This window comes from Cavia porcellus, unplaced genomic scaffold (assembly GCF_034190915.1).
Source record: "Cavia porcellus strain 051 isolate PalLab524CR breed Dunkin Hartley unplaced genomic scaffold, mCavPor4.1 scaffold_2, whole genome shotgun sequence".
NCBI classification, from domain to species: Eukaryota; Metazoa; Chordata; class Mammalia; order Rodentia; family Caviidae; genus Cavia; species Cavia porcellus.
In genome coordinates this window covers 128,559,022-128,565,851 of record NW_026947485.1, presented here as the reverse complement: position 1 = coordinate 128,565,851, position 6,830 = coordinate 128,559,022, and positions in this window count along the sequence as shown.

Here is a 6,830-nt window from a genome sequence, read left to right as displayed (position 1 = left end):
CCAGCCTGTGGCACTGAGGGAAAAGTACTGGAATCTTTAGCAGTTGAGGCCTGGAGATAGGAGATTAGGTCACTATATGCTTTTGAATTGGGTTCGGGTAGCTTGGCTCACTCCTCTTTCTCCTTCTGCAGTCCAGCTGCTATGGGGTGAACAGGCCCACCACAGGCTCCCCATCACAACAGTATGCTGCAGGCCCCCAAACAGTGGAGCCAATCCTGGCCCCAAATCTCTGGTGAGCCAATAGATGTTTTTCTTGCTTCACAGTTGAGTTTTGCATTTATTTTTGTCTTAGTGACAGAAAACTTACTACCCATTTAAGTTCCTTTAGGTTTTTCAGGTCTGGATGTTCTTTATTTCATGAGATATGAGAAATTTTCATTCATCAATCTTCAAATATGCTTTCTGATATTTTCTTTTTCTTTCCTCCTTCTCTTACTCGGCAATGAATGTCTTGGATTATTGATGGTGTCCCATCAGTTCTTTCAGCCTTATTCATTCCTTCATTCTTTTTTCTTTTTCCTCCAAATGAATATTTTCCAGTGCTGTATCATTGACTTCACAAATCCTTTCTTTTGCTTGACTTCAAAGAGTGAAAGCAAGCCTTTTAGAGTTTTGGTGATACAAACAGTCCACTGTGGTATGCAAACCATAGGTTCACCACCTCTGTGAACCCTTTGCATTCAGTTGTTGTATTCTTTAGTCCTAATTTTTGTTTAGTATTTTTTTTTATGTTTTCTGTTCTTTTTAAAAATTTTCATTTAATTCATGTATGACCTAGTTTCTCTCATCATGTTAAGTATTTTTGTTATGGTGATTTTGAGTTATGTACTAGGATTTTGGAATATACTTGACTTATTTTTTTGCATCTTCTTTGATTCTCTGGGTTGGAGAGACAAAGCAACCTTCTCTGTTAGGCTTCACACAGTGTCCTTGCATAGAAGACCCCATCCAAAAAGCCTGTTCAGATTCTGTGGACCTCTCAAATCTTTGAGTTATCCAACTTGTTTTCTTTTCTCTTTGTAAACTTCAGGTTTGCATATCCTCTAGGATACTCCAGGTCCTATCAGTGTATGTTTAGGAAAAATTTTGATACAGTTTTTGAGCAGCTCCTGGAAAAATTGGATGCTACGCACACAAGTCAACCCTTTCTCTGTTTAAGGTGTAATTGGAAGTTGATGTGTGATTGTGTTTGTGTGTGTGGTACACATGTGGATTTTGTGTGATTGATCTGTAGTGACATGGAGGGGAGGAGGATGTGGGGATTACTAGCCCATTGTACAGTTGCTGTTAGACTTCGCTGGATCTTCCCATGATCCAAGACTGGCATGTCAGAAGTCAGCCATTTAGACAAGGTACACTGAAGCTGGAGCCCTGGACATACAGATCAACTATTTCTGCAGGCTCTGAGAAGCTAGGAGTCGGTGGGTCTCTAATCAACTGTATGATACTGGGCCAGGGATGTGTGTACTGGTGATAAGGTGCTCAAACCTCCCTTCTCACTTTTATGAGTTTGGTTTTGTGTATGTCTGGGGTGTATGTAGCACCCTTTTAGTTACTTTCTCCCAAAAGAAATTTTCCCCAGAATTGTTGCTAAATTAGTATACTTGTTGAGGGAAGGATGCTCCAGCATTCTCTTTCTCCATTGTTTTTTTGACATCACCTAGCTAATAGCTCTGTTTTAGAAATTTAATAGAACCCTCTAGTGAACTATATCAGCCTAGAGAATTGGCCAGGAGAGCAGTTTTTAAATTATAAATTCAACGTCAATAGTTGTAGGACTATTCAAATTATCTGTTTCATATTGGATAAGTTTAGTTTGGATAGTGTTTAGTTTGTAAGGAATTGGACTATTTTATCTATACTGTCAAAATTATGTCTGTAGAATTGTTCATAATATTCTTATATTATCCTCTTTGATGCTTTCACTCTGTAGTGATTTCCCTTATTTCATGTCTGATAACTTATGTCTTTGTTTTGCCAGTATTATTAGAATTGTCAATTTTGTTAAAGTTTTATAAGACAAAACTCTTGCTTTATTGGTTTTCTTTGTTGTTTTCCTGCTTTTTTATTTTATCTGTTCACATCTTTAAGATTTTCTTTCTCTGCTTGACTGGAGCTTATTTTGTTCCTCTTTTTCTAGATTCTTGAGATAATAACTTAGTTGATTATCTAGACTTAGTCTTTTCTAATATGCAAATTTAGTTACATGAATTTCCTGCCCAGCACTCACAAATTTTGATCCCTTTTGTCATTTAGGTAAATGTAATTTTTTTTACTTTCTTTGAGGTCTTTCATTTGGTTCATGAATTATTAGGAAGTGTGGCATTTAGTTTCAAAGGATTCAGAGATTTTCTTATCTTTCTATAATAATTTTTTTTCTCTTAGTCCAGTAGAATGAAAGAAGACATTCTTAATTCTTCTCACTTTGTTGATATTTATTTTATAGCTCAAGATATTGATATTTACCTTGCAGTTCTACCTTACTGTACAGAGTTGTCTCCCAGGTTGTAGAAGCTGTTACCCAACATTTAGGGGTAGGGATGCCTTACGGATACCTAATTCCTAAAATAAAAATGGCACAAATCTTGTATCCAAGTTATGTATATCCTTTCATATATTTTGACTAATTCTTAGATTATTTATAATATATAAAAAATGTAAATGCTACATAAATATTTGTTACACTGTATTGCTTAAAGAATAATGACAAAAAAAAATCTATACATGCTCAGTACAGACCCTTTTTTCTGAATAACAGTATTTTCAATCTGTAGTTGTTTAAGTCCAAGGATGCAAACCCACAGATGCAGAGGGCTGACTGCACAGATTTATGATTATTTGATTTTTAGTTTTTTTATTTTACCATGTTGCAAAAATTATACACATTCCACAGAAATCATACTTTGCATTCTGAATTTTGGTATTTTCCTTGGCTAGTTTTCTGTGATACAATACTCTTTTGAGATGTTGACCAGCAGTAATCAGCCATTCCTTGCAATCAGCTACATGATCCTTAGGGTTAGCAACCAATATTCTACAGTGAACTGTGTTGTAAAGCTAGAATGTTCAGTAGAGTATGTATTTTTGACTTGTGGTATTTTAGTATGTGGGTTTCAATGACTTACAACGGGACTCCATTGTAAGTCAAGGAATATCTCTAATACATAAGTACTTGAGAACAATGTATGTTCAGTTTTATTATATGATACGATCAGTCCAACTAGATTCTGTTGGTTGTTGGTGCTGTTGAATCTTTCTGTGTCTTTTCTGATTACTTCTTGGCCTCTTTGCTAAAATCAAGTGTACCATATCCTCACTGTTTTTATGCTTATTTCTACCACCTGTTCTAAGGAGTGTTGAGGTGTCAATTTTTACTTGCGGATTTCCTCGATTTCCTTTCAGTTCTATCAGTGTTTGCTTCACATATTTTGAAACTGTGTTGATTGTGCATACACATTTTTTTTTTTTGTGCATACACATTTAAGGCTGCTATAGCATTTAGGTGAAAATATCCTTATTATTATTATTATTATTATTATATAACATCCTTCATTTTTTCAGGTAGTTTTCTTTGCTTTGAAGTCTATTTGATATTGAATAGCAACTTTTGCTTATTTTTGATTGTTAGAAGATATATCTCCATTTGTTTTTACTTTCAACTTCACTATGGCACTATATTTGCAGTGAATTTATTTTAGAAATCATTACTTTGGTCATATTTTAAACCCAATCATGCACTCTATCAATGCCTCTCTTTTAATTGATATAGGTAGACAATTCATATTTGTTATAGTTATTCATATAGTGTGATTTACATTTCTTTTATCTTTGGTTTGGATTGGTATTTGTTTTCCATTTTATTACTTTTTTGTCTTCTTGTAGGTTACTTGAATATCTTAGTATTTCATTCGATTTAATTGCTGTGATTTTGTCTGCACCTCTCTATGTAGATGCTTTTAGGGTTGTTTTTGGAATTATATTATATATACTGACTTGCAAATGTGCACTGACTTCATAATTTCATCAGTTCAAATGAAGTAAGGGCATCTTGTCTGTCTTTATATGTCTTCCTTTTCTATTTATAATGTAATTGTTTTGAGTATTTCCTCTCTATATTAAAATCACACCAGAGAGTGTTATGATTTCTGCTTTACTTTTAACCATAATTCACAAACTCAAGAAGAGAACATGTGCATGCTCCCCCTCCAGAGCTCACACTCGTTTCTTCTTTCACGTTGGGCCACTCCTCCTTGAGGGCACTGTTCTAAATATTTTTCCATATATGTAAGGCTTATTATTTCTTCTGCTGCCAGTCACGACTTATCAGATGAACTTATTTCAAAGCAATTTATAACAGAGCTCTATTTTACTTGCTTCTGGAAGAAAATGAAATCTAATTACCATATTTTATATAAACATAACAAGGATAATAACATCCTGAAATGTAAAGGGAAGATGTGGAAAAAGAGCATTCGTAATAAGTTCAAAGAGTTTTAAGATGCACATTTGATGTGTACATGGATCTGTAGTGAGATCTTGATGTTGTCATGTAACATTAAGGTTGCAAAATAAGTAAAGACAGTATTTCCATCTTACGCTAATTTTTAGCAAAAGATAGGCCTGAATAAAAGCCAGCTGAACCTGTGCCAGTCCCCAGGCATATGCACAAGGATTTCACAGGCATGAAAAATGAAAACCACAGTAAATAACATGATTGAAGTAGACAGATGCTTCAGGTGAGTGTGCCTGTTATTTTGAACAGAAAGCTAACTACAATTTCCTGACTACAACTTCATGTCTAGAAGTCACTATGACTTCTTTCCTGAATTATTTTTTAACAATATTGCTTATTTTTATGATCTCAAACTTGTTATTTTACAGCTATATTTTTCTTCCTTCCTTTCTTTTTTTTTTCAGTATTGAGGATCAAACTCATGACCTCATGCTTGCCAAGAAGGCACTTGTGCTGCTGAGCTAAATCCCTAGCCTTGAAGCTACATTTGTCATAATTTTTAAGTTATTATTTTATTTTATTAGAATTCATTTTCAGTGCTTGAAGTTTGCATTTATCTGGGGGAGCTGGTGCATGTACACAACACATATTTGTGTCTTTTAAAAGCACCTTCCCACTGTGTTCTTCCCTCTGCCTTTTAATCGTCTTCCTTGTTTTCATGCTTGTTGTCATTATTATTCTTAGCTTCTGTTTATGACGTATAATGTTTACCCATTCATTAAAGCTGGATTCTGGCAGCAATGGTTTTACACATAAGAAAAACCTGGTTCCGAATTTATGCAAACAGTAGATGGTAGAGTGCGATTAAGAGATCTCTGGGGCTTGAGCTTTGCTCTTTGATGCAATGGACCTTGTGTCTTTGGAAGTGCTTCTTATTTATCTACCTTAATTTATTAACAAAGCTTTTTCTCAGTAGAACATGAACTCCTGGAAGGTAGAGGTGAATACTTTTAAATGATTGTTATTTACACTAAGAAGTGATTAGAATGATAGTTTTTTTTTGCAAAATTCATGACTTTTCATAAATATTATAGATAAATTCTTATAGATAAACATCTTTATAAATTAAAATAATTTTAGAGAAATTAAGTATGCTGTAGCTAGTGGCAGATGTCTTTATAATCATTTGTAAAGTGGAAATGAGTGTTAATACTTATCCATCCACTAACTGGTATGCGTCCAACACTTCAGATTCTGCAGTTTATTTAGGCACTAAAAATGGACAAACAAATCATAATTGTCTCCTCTTATAATCTTTACTATAATTGGGAAGATAAGATTAATAAATGAAATAACTCATGTAAATGCAGGCTTACGTGTAATGTGGAACTAAACAGGATGGAGACAGTATTTGCACATTGGAGGTTAAGCTGGAGATTGGACTTGGACACAGAGGGCTTATAGAGAGGATTCTTCTATTACAAGGTACTGTTTGAGTGCATGCAGAACTTCCTAAAGAAGGTTTTCAATAGGAAATATTTATCTATTTATTGTTGAGACTCTGTCTTACCATGTAGCTCATGCTGGCCTCAGATTCATGGAAACCTCCTGCCTCAGCTTCCAAAATATGTCACCATGCTCGACAGAAACACATTTTGAAATGACAGAAAAGAAAAATGCCATCTCAAGACCTACTGAGTCTTTTGAGATACATGTTTCTTCTCTGTCATAGGGTGAGGATAATCTATACATCTCAAAAGGATGATATGTAACACAAATAATGAAAGGAATTTTTGAAGCAGTGAGTAGTCTCAATCATGGTTGACAAGTTAGAAGGGCTGTGTTCTACTTGAGGAGTTAGTACAAGCACAGTGACTAAATAACAAAGCTTGAAAATAGGGTGGGATAACCAGAGACTTCTGTGAAAAAGAGAACAATTGGTGGAGCCCTGGTGTAACTGTGTTCCTATTTTGCAGGGTGCTCAAGGTGATGTAAGGTCTGTGGATCAAATTTTAACCAGCTCCTGGACTTCTGGGTAAAGAATTTTTTTTCTCCCAACCATTGCTGCATACATGAGCCTTAGCATGGTTCAATATTTTTAAATTGGAAAGATTATGCCCATATGTAAATTTAATACATAAGCATTTAATTATATAAGTCATGTATTTTTGGTATTTGTTTTGAATATATGATTTATGCAATGTTGGCTTGCAGAAAATTGGCATGTGTATGTATATACTGAAGAAAGTTTAGAATTTCTATTGACATAAATTGTATATAAAATGCATATTTTATGCAGCAAGGACAAATGAATGTACATGTTATATACTTCGGTAGCGCTATCGCTCTTTCTAACATATTTAGAGGGGAAATCCAT